Below are 22,693 nucleotides of genomic sequence, written 5' to 3'. Positions count from 1 at the left end.
CTTGCACTTGGCTTTTCATACCATAATAGCCCTTACTACACTTGTCAGGGATCCAACGTGGGGATTCAGCCATTTGCTGAGTATGTCTATTCCAATTATGCATTCTGAAACTGGAGGAATCACTACAGGATGGGTTCAGGGGCTCACTGGACCCTCTGTGAGACAAACCTGAGCTAAGATTTCAATAATAATCTGACCTCCATATACCCCCACTCTGACTGATGGGCCACAGTGATGTTTTGGCTCTCCTGGAATTAGTGTCAGTTCAGAGCCAGTACCCAGCAATCTCCAAAAAGTCTGATTATTTCCTTTTCCCCAGTGAACAGTCACTCTCATAAAAGGCTGCAGATCACTTTGTGGAAGGCTGGGAGAAGGATTAAGGGTACAAATTTTTGGCTATGTAGTGGGGGATCTTCCTCAAGGAGACCTGGCCTCTCCTTCGTTCAAGGGGTTGTGGGTCTGTAACGTGGTTCGTGTCTGGGAATTGATTGAGGGGCCGTGACTCTCTTCTCTGTCAATTTGAGTTAGATTACAATTCAATTGACCTAAAATTCTTCCACTTGTACAGATCAAGTAAATATTTAATAAGTTTCTCATCTATTTCTCTCCTAGAGACACCACGACTAAATAGTCAACAACAAGTCCTTACAAGTCAGACTATTCTGATTATGGCTTTGACTCTGCTGTCCAGTATGGTAACCACAGCCACCTTGTCTTTCTTGAGTAAATGCCACCACTTGGCCCCTAACACCACAGTATTCAACCAGCCCCATTGTAGCTATTGTCTTAATTCAGCTAGGGAAGTTTCCACTGACAAATATGACTTACATAAAATAGCAATCACAGCAGACTTCAATGATGCTGGGGCTAACTTCACAAATTTGTTCCTCACCATTGTGATAAAAAGTGTGCTCTCTGGGCACTCCATGTGTGCGTCTATGGGTCTAACCTGATAAATCCACTGTAACATGCCAACTGCCCTGAATTTTTGGATACTTTCTTCAACAGTATACCAAGGCAGGTCAAGTACTTCAACTTAATTTAGCATAGACCGCCACATGATCTGTGCTCCAGTGAACCAAATAAATAAACTATTGGATTTTTTCCTAATCTCTCAAGCTGAAACACTGAAAGAAGAATCTGTGCTTAGTGGATCCATATCAATAAACTCAGATTGATCCAACTTTATGTTCCTTGTACCATTATCCCATACCCTTAATAGCCATTCCCACACATATCCCCAGGTTTCTGATAGTACATATTAGAAAAGTCAAGCAATTCTTTTGGAGGGTAGTGTACCTCCTCCTGGGTCATGCTTTGTACTTCACCTTTTGAGGCTCGCTGGGGCTTAAGTCTAGTTATAGGTCTAGAAGTAAAAATGAGTGGTGGGGATGTGTTCCAAAAATGTTCAGCAATGTCTTGTAAGGCATCTGCCTCAGCTGATGCCCCGGGCAAAAACTCAGCAGGCTATTCAGGTAATGACCCAGATGCCCTCCCAGGTAATATCTCAGACAAAGGCTTTTCAGGTACAGAGAGGTTAATCTCATCATATGGGGATGGAGAAGCTAATGGTTTTATTAAGGAAAGTGGCTTAGCAGACAAAGATGGAGTAATTTCTTCAGATGGGAGTGAGAGAGCTGGTCCTGCTGGCAAGAGCGTTCAACAGAATTCAGGGGCTCAGTGTTCACAATTTCCTGATTATCTGCCCATATGTCCCCATCCCAAGTCTCAGGATCCCATTTCTTTCCAATCAATGCCCTCACTTTAACTTCAGACACCATTCAAATTTGGAAATTCAATTGGTGCTGTAATTCAGCAACTCTTATGATAAGACTCTGGGTTTGATTTAGGCAATATCAGCTCTGTTACTACAAGAAATAAGGCTTTCTTTCAGGGCACAAATGGCAACTTTGAAGTCGTTTATGCAGCACTTGAGCTGTGACTCAGAAGCTCATCTCTTTTTTTTCACCACTTTGTCTACCAAAAGTAGGACCAACCAACCAAACTCCTTATACTTCTCATTCTGACAAAATTTTAAGAAAAGTATCAAATATATGATCACTCAGAGACTTGCCTTTCACCAATACTTGATCTATTGGTGGTGATATTTTGTGTATTTCTATTGCCACTTCACACCATAGATTAGCAGTGCCGTTTTTAAAGAATCATCAACATCTTTAAAACTAACCAGACTTGAAAACCAATTTAGGAAACTCACCCTTACAATTTTGTTTCTCTAGAACCACTCCAGCACCAAATGTCTGAGGCTGGGTTCTCTACAGAAGCAAGACCAGTGAAGTATATATATATATATATATATATATCGAGGGAGATTTATCTCAAGGAAATGGCTCACATGGTTGTAGAGGCTGGCAAGTCCCAGGTCGATGGGGCTGGCATTAGGTTGGAAGTTTCTCCTAACTCACATAGCTACAGGGACCGACAAACCCAAGACTGGTAGCTCATAAGGCATGCTGCTTGCTCATGGGCTGCAGAGGTTGATGAATCCCAAGATTGGCAGGCAATAAGGCAGACTCCTGGCTCAGGTACCAAGAACTGAACGTCAGATGATAACGAGCTGGATGCAGGATCCAGAGAGAGCAAAAGCCATTGAGCTTTGCCAGAATGTCCATATAGACTGGATGCAGTCACAACTCTGAGGAAAGTCCCCTTACAATTGATTGGTTGATCACATCAGATCATATCACGGAGGTGATTACATCATATCACAAAATGGAGGATAACTACATTGTTACATAACTGACAAATTATATAAGGGCCAAACTACATTATCACATAGCTGCCAAACCACTGGGAATCATGGCCCAGCCAGACTGACACACAACCTGCACCATCACAAGGTCTTTGCACTATAATTCTCTACTTTGTCTTTTCAAGCCGCCCTTTGGAATCTTCTGTTCAGCTCCTTTACCTCATTATTTCTTCCTTTCCCTTTAACTACTCTATGTTCATGAGCAAGTTTCAGTCTCTTCTGACATCCATTTTGGTGTTTTATTTCTCTCCTGTCTTTTTAATGACTTTTTGCTTTCTTCATGATGATCTTCCCTAAATTGTGTTCAATGTGTCAAATTTATTCTTGAGATGGTCTCAAAATTCACATAGGATATATTCAAGGTTGTACTTTGGCTTTTGTGGACTTGTTTTAATTTTCTCCATCTTCAACTTGAAGTTGCATATGAGCAATTGATGGTCTGTTCCTCAGTCAGTTCATGGCCTTATTCTGGCTGATGATATTGAGCTTCTCCATGATCTTTTTCCACAGATGTAGTCAGCTTGATTCCTGTGTATTCTGTCTGGGGAGGTCCATGTGTATAGTCACTGTTTGTGTTGTTGAAAAAAGATATCTGCAATGAAAAAGTCATTGGTCTTGTAAAATTCTATCATGTGATCTCCAGCATCATTTCTATCACCAAGGCCATATTTTCTAACTACTCTTCCTTCTTCTTTGTTTCAAACTTTCATGTTCCAATCACCAGTAATTATCAATGCATCTTGATTGCATGTTTGATCAATTTCAGACTGCAGAAATTGGTAAAAATCTTCTATGTCTTCATCTTTAGCATTAGTGGTTGGTGAGTAAAATTGAATAATAGTCGTATTAACTGGTCTTCCTTGTAGGCGTATGGATATTATCCTATCACTGACAGTGTTGTACTTCAGTATGGATCTTTAAATGTTCTTTCTGACAATGAATGCTACACCATTCCTCTTCAATTTGTTATTTCCGGTACCGTAGACCATATGATTGTCTGATTCAAAACTGGGCAATACCAGTCCATTTCACCTCACTAACACCTAGGATATAGATCTTCCACTTCATTTTTGATAACTTCCCATTTTCCTAGATTCATACTTCATACATTCCACATTTTGATTATTAATGGATGTTTGCAGCTGTTTCTTCTTATTTTGAGTCATGCCACATCAACAAATGAACTTCCCAAAAGCTTTATTTCATCCACGTTCATCACTGAGGTTGACTCTATTTTGAGGAGGTAGCTCTTCCCCAGTTGAATTTGGAGAGCCTTCCAACCTGAGGGGCTCGTCTCCCGGAACTATGCCAGACAATGTTCTGCTGTTATTCATAAGGTTTTTACTGGCCAATTTTTTAGAAGTAGCTTTCCAGCTCCTTTTGCCTAGACTGTCTTAGTCTGGAAGCCTCAGCTGAAACCTGTCCACTATGGGTGACACTGCTGGTATTTGTAATACCAGTGACAAATCTTCCAAAATCACAGCAACATGCAAGCCACCACAGTACAACAAACTGACAGACAAGTGGTAGATTCTATGGGCAAAACATTGAATGAAACAGGAAGCATCAGTAGAAGATGGAAGGAATATACAGAGTCACTATACCAAAAAGAATTGGTCAACATTCAACCATTTCAGGAGGTAGCATATGATCAAGAGCCAATGGTACTGAAAGAAGAAGTCCAAGCTGCACTGAAGGCATTGGTAAAAAAAAGGCTCCAGGAATTGATGGGATGCCAATTAAAATATTTCAGCAAATGGATGTAACACTGGAAGCATTCGCTCATCTATGCCGAGAAATTTGGAAGACAGCTACCTGGTCAACCGATTGGAATAGATCCATATTTGTGCCCATTCCAAAGAAATGTGATCCAACAGAATATGGAAATTAATGAACAATATCCTCAATATCGTATGCAAGTAAAATTTTGCTGAAGATAATTCAAAAATGGTTGCAGCAGTACATGGACAGGGAACTGCCAGAAATTCAAGCCAGATTCAGAAGAGTACATAGAATGAGAGATATCATTGGTGATGTCAGATGGATCTTGGCTGAAAGCAGAAAATACCAGAAAGGTGTATATCTGTGTTTCATCGACTATGCAAAGATATTTGACTGTGTGGATTGTAACAAATTATGGATAACATTGTGAAGAATGTGGATTCCAGAACACTGAATTATGCTCATGCAGAACCTGTACATAGACCAAGAGGCAAGAGTTCAAACAAAACAAGGGAATACTGAGTGGTTTAAAATCAGAAAAGACATGCGTCAGAGTTGTATTACCATTTCACCATACTTATTCAATCTGTATGCTGAGCAAATAACCCAAGAAGCAGAATAGGAACATGGCATCAGAATTGGATAAATACTCATTAACAGCCTGCAATACGCAGATAACACAACTTTGCTTGCTGAAAGTGAAGAGGACTTGAAGCACTTACTGATGAAGACCAAATACTACAGCCTTCAGCATGGATTACCTCTCAACATAAAGAAAACAAAAATCTTCATTCTCTGTTCTCTGTCAGTTTCTTATTCCATTCGGTACTTGACTGAGTTATTGCTTCATTTGACGCTTGGGGTTCTATGATTAACGTTTGTATCTGTTTTACTTAGTTTTTCAGGTCTTTGCTGCAGAAGGACTGAATGGTGCTTTGCCTTCTTCTTCTCCTTTTATCCAATTCTACCCAAAGCAATCTACAAATACAATGCAATCCTAATCCAAATGCCAACAGCGTTCTTTAACGAGATGGAAAAAGTAATCGTTAACTTTATGTTGAAAGGAAAGAGGCCCCAGTTAAGTAAAGCACTATTGAAGAAGAAGAATAAAGTAGGAGGTGTCGAACTACCTCACTTCAGAACCTACTATACAGCTACAGTAGTCAAAACAGCCTGGTGCTGGTACAATAACAACTGCATTGACCAATGGAACAGAGTCAAGAACCCAGAGGTAAATTCATCCACCTATGATCTTTGACAAAGGCCACACCCCCCCAAAAAAGTCCATTAAATGGGAAAAAGTCAGTCTTTTTAACAAAAGGTGCCGGCAAAACTGGGTGAAAAAAAAAAATGAAACAGTACCCACACCTCACACCATACACATAAACTAATTCAAAATTGATCAAAGGTCTAAATATAAAACCATAAACTCTAAGGGTCATAGAAGAAAAAATAGGGTCAATGCTAGAGGCCCTAATGTATGGCATAAATAGGGTACAAACCATAGCTAACAATACACAAATGCCAGAAGATAAACTAGGTAACTGAAACATTATAAAAATTAAACACTTATGCTCAACAAAAGACTTCACCAAAAGAGTTAAAAAGAGAACCTACAGACTGGAAAAAACTTTTGTCTTTGACATATCTGACAAAGATCTTATCTCTAAAATCTATGGGAAAATCCAACACCTCTACAACAAAAAGACAAATAATCCAATCAAAAAATGGGCAAAGGTTATGAACAGACACTTCACCAAAGAAGACATTCAGGCGTCTAACAGACACATGAGGAAATACTCGTGATCACTAGCCACTAGAGAAGTGCAAATCAAACTGCGATGAGATACCATCTCACCCGGACATTACTGGCATGTATCAAAAAAACAGAAATAACATATGTTGGAGAGGCTGCCAGGAGATTGGAACTCTTATGCATCACTGGTGGGAATGCAAAACAGTACAACCATTTTGAAAACAATATGGCACTTCCTTAAAAAGCTAAAAATAGAAATACCATATGATCCAGCAATCTTACTGCTAGGAATATATCCTAGAGGAATAAGAACCATCACACGAATGGATGTAAGCACATCCATGTTCATTGCAGCATTATTCACCACAGCAAAAAGATGGAAACAACCTAGATGCCCATCAACAGATGAATAAATAAACTATGGTACATACAAACAATGGAATACTGTGCAACAACATGGATGAATCTGGAGGATATTACGCTGAGTGGAATAAGTCAATCACAAAAGGACAAATGCTGTATGAGACCACTATTATAAAAACTCATGAAAAGGTTTACACACAGAAAGAAACCATCTTTGATGGTTATGAGGGAAGGGTAGGGTAAGGAGGGCAAAATACTAACTAGACAATAGATAAGTGGTAATTTTGGCAAAGTGTAAGATAGTACCCAATACTGGGGAAATCAGCACAATTTCACCAAGGCAAAGTCATAGAAACTTCATAGACACATCCAAACATCCTGAGGGACCAAGTTACTGAACTGAGGGCTGGGGACCATGGTCTCAGGGGACATCTAGCTCAACTGGCATAAGACAGTTTATGAAGAAAAGCTCTATACCCTATTTTGGTGAGTAGCATCTGGGGTCTTAAAAGCTTGTGAGTGGCCATTTAAGATATCCCACTGGTCCCACCCCATCTGGAGCAAGGGAGGATAAAGAAACCAAAGACACAAGGGAAAAGATTAGTCCAAAGGACTAATGGCCCACAACTACCACAGCCTCCACCAGACTGAGTCTAGCATAACTAGATAGTGTTCGGCGCTACCACCACCAATAGAGGGTCCTGAACAGAGAGGGAGAAAAATGTAGAACAAAATTCAAACTCACAAAAAAAAAAAAAAACTTGCTGGTCTGACAGAGACTGGAGAAACCCTGAGAGTAGGCCCCTGGATGCCCTTTTAACTTAGTACTGAAGTCACTCCTGAGGTTCACCCTTTAGCCAAAGATTGGACAGGCCCATAAAACAAACAATAATACATATAGCTCTACCATGTATACCAGACTAGATGGGCACACCAGCCCAGTGCCAAGGACGAGAAGGCAGTAGGGGACAGGATAGCTTGAGGAATGGAAACAGGGAATCCAATGTTGAGAAGGGGACAGTGTTGATACATGGCATTGTTGGCAACCAATTTCACAAAACAATATCTGTATTAATTGTTTAATAAGAAACAAATTTGCTCTGTAAATCTTCATCTAAAGCACACACACACACACACAAAATCCTCACACATGGACCAATAAACAACATCATGATAAATGGAGAAAAAATTGAAGTTGTGGAGGATTTCGTTTTCCTTGGATCCACAATCAAAGTCCATGGAAGCAGCAGTCAAGAAGTCAAATGACTTGTTGCATTGGGCATATCTGCTGCAAAAGACCTCTTTCGAGCGTTAAAAAGCAAAGACGTCACTTTGAAGACTAAGGTGACCCTGACCCAAGTCATGGTATTTTCAATTGCCTCATATGCACGTGAAAGCTTGATAATGAATAAGGAGTACCAAAGAAGAATTTATGTCTTTGAATTATGGTGTTGGTGAAGAATATTGAATATGCCATGGACAGCTAGAAGAAGGAACAAATCTGTCTTGGAAGAAGTACAGCCAGAACGCTCCTTTAGAAGTTAGGATGGCAAAACTTCATCTCAGGTACTTTAGACATGTTATTAGGAGGGACCAGTCCCTGAAGAAGGACATCATGCTTGGTAAAGTACAGGGTCAGCACGAAAGAGGAAGACCCTCAACAAGATGGACTGACACAGTGGCTGCAACAATGGGCTCAAACATAACGATTGTGAGGATGGCACAGTACAGTGTTTCTTTCTGTTGTACATAGGGTCGCTGTGAGTAGGAACCAACTCAATGGCATCTAACAATAACAACAATAAAAATTTAAAATTATAGCCCGAAATATTCAGAAATATCTGTAGTGGTTTTATATTTTGATATATATAAAATAAATATTTTCTCATTCAGAGTTTCAAAAATATGTCCCCTGTTTTCATTTCACAGCCAATTCTGGGACACTGTAGTCTGGTAAATTTTAGGGTCAAAATTCTAGGAAAAGAAAGAATTTTTATCATAATAAGTATTCTTTTTAATTTTGTTTTATTTTGATTGTTTCAGAGCATTTGTTATATTTTCATAGTTTGATTCATTTCCCTCTAGATAAGGTCAAGTTCCCTAGAACTTTTGATGTCATTATTTAAAAATGAAGTAGATGTTACATGTTTATTAAAAGTGATTCAGAAACCAGGAAGCCTACAGTGATATTTTTTGCCTCAATAATCTTGCTGGCACACTTACATATTTGGATTTGAATGCTAGCTCAAATTAATCTTCTAAGCACTAATCAATAGTTGATGGGGTTTCCTCCAAATATTGAAACTGCAAAGTTCCATTATATTTACAGATGCAAATTTAAGCTAATCTTCAAGAAGTCTTTGTATTTTGAGATCACTTACCCTAACTGCGGGACGTACATCTGCATGGCGCTGAGCATCAGCACAATCCCTAACTTCCCAGCAAGTCCTCATTGCCAGCATTATTGTTGTGCCAGTCAGAGTCAGGTATGGATCAAAAATGACAAGAGAGAGACAAAGAATTTCAAATCAGATGGTTCAAAGGGGCAGAGTTCATGTTTCCAAATTAAACTTTATGTTTCGTTCCTTTCCAACTTCATACCGACACTGAAGCCCTTTCAGATTAGTAACAGTAGTCACCATCTCAGAGAGCTCCTCTTCCTCAGTTTCTGTGTGACCCATGATCTTCAGACAACATTACCCTCAGATAAAGTGAAATGAAATCACAGGGACTTGATGCCTCCCAACAAACTCAAATGTCCATACTAACATAATAAAACCAGTTGTTATCAAATTTATTCTGACTCATAGTGACCCCATTTGTTTCAGAATAGAACTGCACTCCATAGGGTTGTCAATGACTGTGACCTTCCAGAAGTAGATCACCAGGCCTTTCTTCCAAGGCACCTCTGAATGGATTCACAGTTAGTAGCCAAATGCTTAACAGTTCATGCCACCCAGGGACCTATATTCCTAGTCCGTCTTAGTCTGGAACATTTGTATCATAAATGCAGCATTTTCTGAGGACTGGTTGTGTATACAATATAATTCTGGGTAATGAAAATATACCAAAAAAATCACAAGAGATTTTTCCTGCTCTTAAAAAAAAAAAAAGTATCATCTTATTAAAGAGCGAAGAGTAGCAACAAGAAATGATTTGAAAATAGTGCAAGACAACATTTAATCAGAAACCCTAACTTAAGTCAGAGAGACCCAAATTGTAAATACAAGGCATTCTGGTGTAAGTGGTCTTGGGAAAAGCATTTACTCTTTCAGACCTCAGTTCCCTTGTTGTTTTGTTTTTAGGTAGGACTAATATTAATCCCTTACTATCTTTTTGAATTTTTTTTTTTAATCTTTTTGAATAATGCTGCAATGCACAAATTTAACAAAGTATGTGGAGGCACTTGGAAAAATTTTTACTACTATTCAAATGTAATACATTATCTAATTATTGTTATTTTAATCATCAGCACAACGATTATTAATCTAATTCTTAGAGTTCAGGGAGGGGTGGGGCCCTGGGACTCAGGGAAACCTGCCCAAAGAAGGAAGTACCTGAAAACTTGAGCCAGCTTTGAAGGACGAACAACCCCAATTTGGGGGAGCATAGGGGAGAACAGTGTGAATAGACACATTGTGACGAGCGTGAAGCATATGAGGCATCAACTGGGTACCAGCTTACGTGAACAGAGGGGTTTTTTTCTGAGGAACAGAATCCGTACTAGGATGAATAAGGAGGCTGACCCAAGACATACCTCATCATTAAGGTGGAGCATGTGTATGAGCTCTGCAGCTTGAGAGGCAGAAGTTGGCATTTTCTTTCCTCAAGACTAGGGTTTTGCATAGGAAAAGGGAAGTATACTTACCTATTCAGACTTCGGAGCATTAAAATGTTTAATTCTACTACCTCTTTCAAGCAGTGTCTCATTCTTTAAGTCAGTGTATTTTTTTCTTGTGGCTCTGATGGTATTCAGCCCGGAGCTTAGCAGACAGTAAGTGCCCTGGAACTACTGGCTGAGTTGAATCCATTCCACCTGTATTATCTTCCATCACTATTGTTGATAGTTGGCATTGAGTCGGCTCTGACTCACAGTGACCTGCTATATAACAGAATGAAACATTGTCCAGTTCTACGCTATCTTCAATCTCCTTGATATGTTTGGGCTCATCTTCCAGCACTATATTGGACAATATTCTATTGTGATGCATAAGATTTGTATTGGCTAATTTCGGAAATAGATCACCAGGCCTATGTTCCTAGTCTTAGTCTGGAACTTCCACTAAAACCTACCCACCATGGGTGACCCTGTTACCAACTGCCAATCTGATACAAAGGGTCCTTGTCTTTTCCCGAGTAAGAATACATGAGAAAGACAAACTTTATCTTCAGCAAGCTTTATTTTGCTTGAGTCAAGAAAAAGGAGTTAGCGGGGATCTAAGTCTCTCCAAAAGACTGACTCAAAAAGGGAAGCAAGGCTAAGGCTTATATGGGTTCTGTGGAGACACTAGAGTAATGAATATTTAGTAGGCTTCTTTCAAGGGGTGGGTATTTCTCAGAATGGCGGTGTGTGCTAATTAGGCTGTGCATGCATCTGGAATCTAAGATGGAACCTGTTGATATTCAAGATGGAGTCCTCTCGGCAGCCCTTGGCATCACTTATTATGGGATATAGCGCAAGCACACTTGATCTTTGGCACTACATCACCATCTTCAGAGGGCTAAGGAAGGTTAAACAGCAGTTACATTTTGTTCTTCTGTGCATGTGGAGCCTGTAAAGGAGGAGGGGACTAGAAAAACACCAAGAAAAAAAAAAAAACAGAAGGAGGTAGTAATTCATGCGTTGTTTCAATCTTATCTCATGTTGACAGGGTGGGTTCCTGTTTACCCAACTTCTAAATGGTAATCTTTTAACACCTCTTTTGTTCAGCTGCCGGCACAGTTAACCCTGTCTGTCTCAACCCTGCTGGTACAGTATTTGAAATACAGATGGCAGAGTTTCCAGCATAATAGCAACATTCAAGCCATCACAGTATGATAAACAGACGAATGGTGGTCCATCATCACTACTACTACCCAATTCCTTTGTTACCAATGACCTCATTCTATACCAGTCATGGTCATTTCTTTGTCTTCATCCTTCTTGACGTCTCTGCTGAATCTGCGCCTAGTCCTTACTCATTCTACATTTTCACAGAAGGCTGCATTGTCTACATGGTTCTGGGAACAATTGTATCACTGATTCCCAGACAAATAGCTTCAGAATTCTGCCTGAAATTTAAACCTAGATATTTATTCCTGCAAATCAGTAATTTCTTTTAAAATACAAATGCATCCAAGGTGGCTAGAGAAGCCTAAGATTTACACTTAATTGTTAATTATTTCAATTAATTAATTTTTCTCGTATGAGCCTATGAGCTACACTTGAAGGAATGAAGGAATGCTTGTTTTGACGCGTATAGGTGGAAGGAAAGTCATCGAGAACATGTGAGAATCATGCAGGAGGGCTTTGGTCAAATGAAGAGCAGGATGAGGATACCAGAGATGAACCTCATTTTCAACTTTTGTCGAAATTCAACCTTGTCCTCTCCTACTCATTTAGGTATTCCCACCCCCACCCCAGGCTTCTCTCCAGCTTCAGAGGGAAGTCAACTTTCATTCATGAAGGCAGCTTCAAGTAAAAATAAACACAAATTACTTTTTTCTCTCCAACCAAGTCCTGCAGGGTTCTCAGGAGGGAATTCTTGGCTCCTTTACAGGGTCGATCGATCTCAGAGCTACAATTGCGAATACTCAAACTGCAAATTACCTCTGCCTCCCTCTCCTTCCCTATCTTCACCCAAGAGCAACCTGGAGGGGATATTAGCTAGCTCTGCCCAGATTAAAACTTGGGCTCCTTTAAAATCTAACTTCCAAGACCCACCTGTTCTGGAAGGTTCTTTTGAAAGAATAAGACTGAGTCACATGACAGCCTCCCTTTATCTCATATTCCATCACTGGCCCCTACAATAGTAACTTGTGCCCACATTTTGTCCTCTCAGGGAAGTGAGAAAGCTGCTCCCAGCTCTGGCCCTTGGTGAGGAATGACCATATGACCTTGGGGGTAGAGGTCACACTGCTTGCTCACTGTTTCTGCCTGAGACCTGTCTGTATATCAGGGCTTTCAACCCCTTCTGGTTCCAAACGACTGTTCAGAATTTGCAGTTCTAGCAAGTTCCCTGCTGAAAATTCGCATTTCCACCCCAATACACTGAATCAGAATCTACATTTTAACAAGATCCCAGGTGAGTCTTACATATAACTTCCTGGGAACTTGTTAAAAATGCACATTCTCAGCAGGGGTTCCAATTAGAACGAATCTGTGTGAAACCCTGCTGTACAGTCTCCTGTCTGATTTTGTTTCCACGCGGCAATAGCTAGGTAAAGGCTCAGGGCCTGAATTCTAGGCCAATGGCTCCCTGCGTCTCCTCTCCGTGTTTGATGGACAATGAGAGTAGACTCAATTCCCTGAAGAGGCCAGTCAGGTGTGCTTGGCAGACCAGATCTCCCTACTCACAGATAGAACCAAGGGATCGGGCTGTGGTTGGTAGAGCCTCCTGCCTAGGTCACAGGTACAAGCCGTGTTCTCTAGTCCATATTGCCATTAGTAAAGCTCCATTTTTACTTCCATTAGACTTCTGTGCCTATTTCTCAACTGATTCTGAACCAGAGGGGAAGAAGGATACGATTGGCTGTTGTCCCTAACGTGTCAACAATGATTCCAGGAGAATTGCTTAGCCTAGAAATCTACTCCTCTGCTTCCCGGTGCCCCCTGAAGACCATGAATCCATTCCTATATTTTTCTTAGTGATCTCACTCCCTATCTCCAGGTCTCACCTTCTCCCGCCCCCATTTGAGGCCTGGTGTTTGTCAACTGTATTTTGCAAGATGTAAAGCACACAGAGTTGGAGCTGAGGATCTAGTCACCCATGAGTTATATCCTCTTCCACTCCTTTTCAGTGTTCCTGATTTGGGACATGCTGTGGATTACTGAGGTATTTGGAACCTGGTGGCTTACTGATTAAGAGCTATAGCTGCTAATCAAAAGGTTAGCAGTTCAAATCCACCAGGTACTCCTTGGAAACCCTATGAGACAGTTCTACTCTGTCCTATAGGGTTGCTATGAGTCAGAACTGACTCAGCTGCAATGGGTTTGGTTTTTGAAGGATATGCTCTAAGGGCTATAACCCAAGATATACTTAAGTCTATGTGGTTTATACTGCATGTTGTTGGTGTTACTTGCCGTCGAGTTGATTCTGACTGATAGAAACCCTATGTGACACTGTAGAACTATCCTATAGGATTTTCTAGGCTGTAATCTTTTTTTTTTTTTTTTTACAGGGAGCCCTGGTGGCACAGTAGTTAAGAGCTCAGCTGCTAACCAAAAGGTCAGCAATTCGAATCCACCAGCTGCTCCTTCGTAAGCCTATGGGGCAGTTCCACTCTGTCCTATAGAGTCACTATGAGTCAGAATTGACTCAACAGCAATGTTTTTTTTTTTAATCTTTATGGAGCTGATCACCAGGTCTGTCTTAGTTATCTAGCGCTGCTATAACAGAAATACCACAAGTAGATGGCTTTAACAAAGAGAAATTTATTTTCTCACAGTCTAGTAGGCTAGAAGTCCAAATTCAGGGCATCAGCTACGGGGAAGGCTTTCTCTCTCTGTCGGGTCAAGAGGAAGGTCCTTCTCATCAATCTTTCCTTGGACTAGGAGCTTCCCTACACGGGAACCCCGGGTCCAAAGGACACACTCTGCTCCCAGTGCTGCTTTCTTGGTGGTAGGAAGTCCTCAACTTTTTGCTTGCTTCCCTTTCATCTTTGGTAAGATAAAAGGTGGTACAGGGAAACCCCATTTACATTGGATCAGGGGTATGACCTTAGTAAGGGTGTTACAACCTCGCTCTAATCCTCTTTAACATAATCTAATCTTGCCTCATTTAACACAGGCAGAGATTAGGACTTACAATACGTAGTATAATTACAATCATGAAATGGAGGAGGAGAGCCACACAATACTGGGAATCATGGCCTAACCAAGTTGACACATATTTTTGGGGGGGTCACAATTCAATCCACTACAAGGCCTTTTCTCCCGCAGAACCACTGGGACCCTTTGCAGGACCACCAACCCTTTAGTTAGCCAAGCACTTAACTGCTGCACCACCAGGGCTGCCTTTTTTATCCTGCATAGTTAGCACTATTAAGAGAAAAAGTGGAACGTTTTTAAAATCCTTAATATTCTTTAGGAAAAAACGTCTTGGCTAATACTGTAGTATTTATCAATGTCATAAGACTAAATATTTTTATCTTGTAAACACATTTCTGATGTATTACTTTTAATGAAAAATATATTTTTAATTATTCATATTACAAGCGAATTTGGGACAATAACTCTATAATTCAATTACATTGTGAGAGTTTTCTGGCACAAACCACTATTGAACTGTCTCATAAAAAAGCAATGAGAGAAAAAACACATATAATCATTGTTTTTATGTCTGGATGGTTGGCTGGCTGGTTGTCATGGCCATATTTCTATTAGAATTATGTTCCATCTGCATATTTTCCACCTATGATTCAGCTAGATAGACCCATGATAGAAAAGGTCATGTCGAGGACTCAGGCTTAGTAAACTTACAAACAATTCCATTCTACAGATGGACTTTAAAAATTAGTGGTAAGCAAGAACTGAAAACAGTTTCTCAAACATGTACATGCATGGTCACAGCAGCACTATTCACAATAGCCAAAAGGTGGAAACAGCTCAAATGTCCATCAACAGATGAATGGATAAACAAATGTTGGTATATACATACATTTGGTCATGTAAAGGAATCAAGTACTGATGCATGCTACACCAGGAATGAATCTCTTAAACTTATGCTAAGTGAAAGAAGCCAAATACAAAAGTCATATTGTATGATTCCTTTATATGAAATATCCAAAATCATTAAATCCATAGAGACAAAATGCAGATTAATGGTTACCAGGGACAAGGGGGAAGGTGGATTTAGGGAGAAACTTAACGACAATGAGGTTTCCTTTTGATGTGATGAAATGTTTTGGAACTAGATAGATATAATAGTACCCTGTGAATGTACTAAATGCCACTGAATTATTCACTTTAAAATGTTTTATGTTACATGAATTTCATCTCAATACAAATAAATTAGTGATAAAGCAATTTCAATAGCCCTATTTTGCAGGTGATCTAATGAGTGAAGTTCATTTGCATGACTTGAGGCAACATATATTTAAATAGAAACTACACATCTTCCTAAACTATGTTGCTATAACATACTGCTGTAAGCATTTCAAAGAAAAGGTGTTCTTATATTTCATTCAGAGAGCAAATGCTTAAATATCTGCACGATTCTGAACACATATGAATCGGCAACAATTCTTTTTGTAATTATTTGGAAAAAGGTGTTGCCGAGGCATGAAAGTCATACATACTTAGAGTAATCTTGTAATATTTCCCTTGTTAGAGGTTTCCTCCTACCCCACCAGTAACCCAGGGTTGAAAATCTAGCATCTTCTTTTGTCTCCTTCCTTTTTTGTTCTCCCACATCTTGGTACTTTCTAAGTCCATAAATGTTTCCTATTTTTTTATGTGATCTTCCCAGTTGCTGCCTCCTTTTCACCCTTTTTGTCACAACCTTGTCACCCCTTCTAAATGAAGAGACCTCTAACTGAAGTCTTGTTCTTAAACCCAGGTAAGGGAGCTCCCTCCCCAGGTCCACTTGCAGTCTTCTGTGGCTATGTCCTCTCCACAAGGCAAGGATACTGCAGAGCTCGGAAACATGCTACTTGGAGTCCAAATCCGTACTTCCAGACCACTATTGTAATAGTATTGTTTGGACCCTAGAATTCCTTGTCCAGACAGTCCTGAGTGTGCTTCCAGAGCCTGTGCAGGGTTTTTCCTGGGGTCCATCTGAGTCGGAATGGACGTGATGGCAATGGGTTTGGATCCTCTGGAGGGTAAACCTTGCAACCACTCTGAGCACCACTAGGCCTAAAGGGTGCCCAAAAGGTGGCTATTTGAAGGGGGTGTGATGTCAGGGGAAGAGAAAGGAGGAGGGCTGTGGGCCAGGGCCTAGAGACTGGTAGAGGGGTTCAGCTCTCACTGTGACATCACATTTTGTGTCGGGATCTGAGAAGTTTAAATTTAAATCTGGTTTTCCAGGTTGTTCTGAAGGTGTATTTGTCAAGGTAGGAGGATAGAACATATTTTATTTAACACCTGGTCAGCTTTATGTACAACTTTTAAATATTTAGATGTATGGTGCATAGGCCTCCCTTTCTACTCAGGCTCTGAGCCCTATATACGTCAGTAGCAGGCCTGCCTAACTGGTCTCCTTACCCTGGGAAAATTTTAAGACAAACATTAGACCTCCAACCCCTAAGAACAAAAGGGAGACATTTGTTATATCTTAGGCTTTGTCCCTTAGAATCTTTGGAAATATGCTTTGAGGTTTTGCCCTGAGCTATTTATTTTGTGTCATTTACAAAGAGGTAAAAAAAAAAAAAAAAAAAAGCAGTTAGTTGTAACGACTAGTTACATTAAGTCCATCAACACCTCAAACCAAAAAAACTGTAGAGTCTATGGTCACATTTCTGTTCATTGAGCAAGCTATATGCTAGCAGACAGCAACCAAACCACCAACCACTTCTGTTTGTATGTAACAGGGAGTATTTGTGTAATCCAGTGATGTTGTTGGGTGCCTTTGAGTCAATTTCAACTCATAGCAACCCCGTGTGACGGAGTAGAACTGCCCTATAGAGTTTTCTTGGCTCTTATCTTTACAGGAGCAGATCCCCAGGTCTTCTCCTGCAGAGCTGCCAGATGGGTTTGAACCACCAACCCTTGGGTTACAGCTGAGTGCTTAACTTTCGCAACCAGGGCCCTCAACCACATGTCTGAATAATACTCCATACTCTTTGAAGTACTTCCACACACATAACCTCATTTGTTCTTCACAACTACTCTGTAAGGTCACTAAGGTACAACATCATTCCCATTTTACAGATGAGAAAACAGAGGACTGGAGAAGGTAAATTAGTGAACTGACTAAAATTATATAGGTAATAAATGGCATAGTTTTCTAAGGACTGATTCCAAATTTCTGCTTCTAAGAGGTACAGGATCTAGACTTACTAAGACATACACGTGTACTTTTTATATTTGGAAAAGCTGCGCTAGGAGAAAGTGTATTTGACTTCCTGTCCTGGTTTGGCACTGACAAATAACATTTCTTAGGGAAATCAACCAAGAGAGGTTAGGCCTCAGTTTCCTCCTCTTTAAGATAAAGGAGTTAATTAAAGTAGATAATCTCTATGGTTTCTTCCAACTCTGTGGCTCTTTTACAGTCTATACCCTAGATTGCTTTCACAAGTCTGAAATTTAGGTAGAGGTTATGTTACACTAATGAGCCTTCATCAAATGGCTCCAGGTGTCCTCCATCCCCTGAAGGTAACAGATCAACTGGCACCAGTTTAATCAGAAGTGAACAGTGAACACTGGGGGCAAATGGCAAATCAACTGTATTTTTTTGTTGCTATTTCAGGTTTTTTTTTTTTTTTTTCCAAACATTTTTTGAGACAAGTCCACAGGGCATTATTTAACAAATTCCGTTCCACAGTACATCGGTTCTAAGAGGTAGTAATAGGATCTCCTTGAAAAGGGAGTTTTTTGGCACTGGGTTAAACGATATCAAACAAGTTTCTTTTGTGCAGACCTTTAGTATGCATATGGTCACTAATTATTAATCTCCAGAGGAGGATTTCCCATCTCCAGGAACCAGTGATCCTCAGAACATAGTTTTGGGAAACACTGATTGTTGCTAGCACCTCGAAGTTTATCCTAAAAGCAAAGTGGAGCTTTTGATGATGTCTCATATGTGCTAGGAGCCCTGGTGGTTTAATGGTTAAGAGCTTCGCTGCTAATGAAAACGATGGCAGTTTGAATCTACCAGCTGCTCCTTGGAAGCCCTGTGGGGCAGTTCTACTCTGTCTTTTAGGGTCGCTATGAGTCAGAATTGACTCGACGGCAATAGGTATTTGGTTTTTTGGTTTTCTTTTTTTTTCGTATGTACTAAACACGATATGAGATCACGAGACTTTTTTTTTTTTTTTTAAATAAACCAAAAGACAAGAATGTTCCTACCTACCTGGCAGTTCTTTAAAAACTTCCTAAGGAAATGATACTTAATGCAATGATCAATCAAATCAATCATGGCAATTGAAGGAATGATGCCGGCTGTCTAAAAATTTTTAATTGCATTCTTTTGAAGTTGCATTCCGGACTGAATGTGACCCACAGAAAGAAATGTTCTTATGTAATGGTCATATTCTCGTTTTTTATTCCAAACAGCTTCACTCACCTACATTCTTCATTAAATTTAGCTCACAGTGACTGTTAGCTATTTTTGAAAGGTAAAATCTATCACTATGGCAGATTGTATTTTCCAAATGTACCTGCAATAATCACATTCTATATGCTCTTCTTACAATGAAACTTTGAGCCAGATCATAAAAGTGTCATGCATTTCTGCCTTGCTTTCTTGGGATGCTTGTTCTTGGAACCCAGCTGCCATGCTGTGAGAAAGCGCAAACTAACGTGTGTAGAGACCACCTCGATAGCCAGACATATGAGGGAAAATGTCTCTAGCAGATTTCAGCCTCCAGCCAGCCATGGATTCACCCCAGCCTTCATCCTGGCTGAGGACTCATTCATCAGAGAGCAGAGACATCCCCTCTCTGCCCCGTCAGAATTCCTGACCCACAGAATCTGTGAGCATAATAAAATGGTTAGGTTGTATCATGAAGTTTTGGGGTGATTTGTGAGGCAGCAATAGTAACTAAACAACCACCAAAGAATAAAATTTGCTGCTGCTGAGGAAATTCAAAAGAATGTGCCAACAAAGTTTTATTTTATAAATCTTCAGGATTAAATATTTATAATCCTAGAATCTTGGACCTCTTTATATTGAAGATTTTTGGGTATGTAATCCAATCAGCATTTTAGCATCTGAATTTCCCCAAGAGATATAGTTTCTGGGAAGGATTATCAAAATGTCTGCTTCTAGGAATGACTGGCACTGTCTCCTTCCCAACCCCACAGCACCTTCCTACAGAATCAAAGCCTCTTTTCAAATTTACAATCCCTGACAGTGACAGATGATCCAGTAAACAAGGTAAGCACAGGTTTACTTGTGCTTACTAATCTGTAGTGAAATTGTTTGCTACAGATGATCAGATAAGCATTTACCTTGCCTATTGGATAATCTGCCCCTGCACAGTTTAACAGAAAATTTCCAGGGATTTCAAAATAAAAAACCCAACCCAATGCCTAGAAGTAGAGCTCACAAAATCATGTAAAAACCTTCAGGGGCAGATGGGTAATAAAAACTAATCAAGTAGAGGCTTGGGGGCCTGGGGAAAATTAGAGGGTCCCAACAAGACCATTGGTGTATGACTTCTAGAGGGAAGCGACCTGGCCCCACCTCCTCATCCAAAATTCTAAAGGAAGCCCCCTGGGTCTATTGCAAACCCATTCTTGTGCCAATTCTCTTTTACAAGCTCAAAAGGACACTCAGAGTCCCAAAGTATCCCCAGAATCTGTATTCTTTGGATGTTGAAACAGGGCTTCAAATGTTATTCTCAAGGGAAACACACTAAGCCTGATAGATATGCTGATTCTAGAGGGCAGTCCTAATTAGACCTCTCAGTGAAAATGTAGTCTGAGAACTAGTAATGGGTCATTTGCTACACAGGATCCTATCAAGCTTCCAGGAATAAACTCTTTATTCCTTTATCAGTTCATAAACTTGGCTCAAATTCCTGAGAATTCTGAGCTTCTGGACTGGGAGCTCATCTCCCCCACTGACACATCTGTGTATGCATTCACAGCTTGATGAATAAACAGGCAATTCCTTATTTGTTTATAATTTTTTTAAAAACACAATATCAATCAATTGATTATCAGCTTAATTGTGTCTTCTGCTTTAGACTGAAACCTCCTTTGGGGGACTCCTTGCCTGTCTTATTTACTTTTACATCTCCAGCACTCAGCACCATGTCCTGCACGTAACAAGCACGTAATAAGCGTTGCTTAGTCAATGAATGAACAGTCTCCCACTCATTTAGTCTATACATACACATTAAACACCTACTATAGGGTCGCTGGTGGAGTAGTGGTTAAGTGCTATGGCTGCTAACTAAAGGGTCGGCAGTTCGAATCTGCCAGGCACTCCTTGGAAACTCTATGGGGCAGTTCTACTCTGTCCTATAGGGTGGCTATGAGTCGGAATCGACTCGACGGCACTGGGTTTGTTTGTTATAGGGCCACTGGAGCCCTGGTGGCACAGTGGGTTAAGAGCTGGCTGCTAACAACGAGGTTAGCAATTCGAATCCACCAGCCACTAGTTGGAAACACCATGGGGCAGTTCTACTCAGCCCTATACAGTTGCTATGAGTTGGAATGACTTGATGACAATGGATTTGGTTTTTGATAATGTGTTAAGTTTTTATCCTAGAAGTGGGCATAATGTGATGAGCAATAGGGACCCACTGTGCCCTCAAGGCATTTACATTGTAGTGGGGGGGAGGGAACAGGAAAAATATCCAAGTAAACAAAGGAGCCCTGCTTCCACAACAATTAAGCATTCAGCTGTTAATGGAAAAGGTTGTTGGTTTGAGCCCACCCGACAGCTCTTTGGGAGAAAGACCTGGCTATCTGCTCCCATAAAGAGTACAGTCTAGGAATGCTGTGGGGCAGTTTTACAGTCACTATTTACTGGGGTTGCTATGAGTTGGAATCCATTAGATATCACCTAACAACTAACAAACTTGATAATTTCAGGTAGTGCTTAGATTATAAAGAAAACAAAACAGCGTACTGTGACGGATTCAGGAAAAAAAAATCTTACAAAGACTGTGACTTCCTGAGCCAAGCACTGAATGAAGGGGAGCAAGGTATTTCAATAAAGGAGGTGAGATACATGTTTCAGTAGCAGGAGCAACCAGCGCAAAGGCCCTGAGGCAGACAGAATTTCTATGCCTTATTTAAGGGACATGGAACAACATTAAGAAGACAGTGCTGCTGAAGCATAGTGAAAGAGGGACACACGAAGGGGAGAAAGAGAAGTTGGCAGAGGCAGAGCAGGGAGGGTCTGGTAAGCCTTGATATTTGATACTGGTAAATCTGGATACTCAGGGGCACAGAGCAGCAAACTGTAACAAGAATCAAAGGAGTTGGTAGGCCCAAGCCTGTCCTTCATGGAACCTAAAATAACATAAATACACAAACTGAAACTTCACTAGTTCCAGCTGCAATCTCCCAGGTGCTCAGTCTTACACTTACCCACCAGGCCTCTGAACTTGAGGACACCTGACCTCAACGCTGCCTTTCTTTGGAATCTGCTGCCAGCAATACAGCACAGCAGTGACTGGCTGGCAATTCACTCGCTACAGAAATTTGTAATTCTGAGTTTCTGTGGGGCAGATGTCAACCCTTCAATGCAAATGTCAGAGTATTAAGGCTCAGCATCATTATCATTATAAGAATCACAAAGCATGCCATGTTGCTTTACTGTAGCACAGACAAAACAGACTGCAGTATCAGGGATCGGGCTTTGACAACAAAACTATTTTGGTTAGCCAAGTTGTGGCCATCAAGGCCCCCTCCTCCAACAAGCCATGGCTCCTGGCCTAGTCTGTCTAATTAACTTCTTTCCAGACTCCTCCCTCTGGCAGACTCCACCCTCTGCCTTGCTCTATTTACAGTTGAAGCAGCAGATCTAGTTGCTGCTGCTGCTGCCTCTGTCTACACACTGTCAGATCCTTGTCTCTCCCTTCTGTGGCAGGGCAAGCTCCTGGCCACAAGCCTGTGTGGACGAGACCTAGTAGGTATGTGTCTGGAGAAATGGGGATGGAAAGGGACACTGGCGGTTAGGAGACAAGAGATGGGAGGGGGCCGCAGGCATGAGGGAGAAGAGTGAGAAGAGGCCAGGCGAGGTGAAGGAGTCAGATAGCCT

Source organism: Loxodonta africana, chromosome 12 (genome assembly GCF_030014295.1).
Source record: "Loxodonta africana isolate mLoxAfr1 chromosome 12, mLoxAfr1.hap2, whole genome shotgun sequence".
Taxonomy (NCBI): Eukaryota; Metazoa; Chordata; class Mammalia; order Proboscidea; family Elephantidae; genus Loxodonta; species Loxodonta africana.
The sequence above is the reverse complement of the archived record's forward strand: the minus strand, read 5'-3'. Positions refer to the sequence as shown.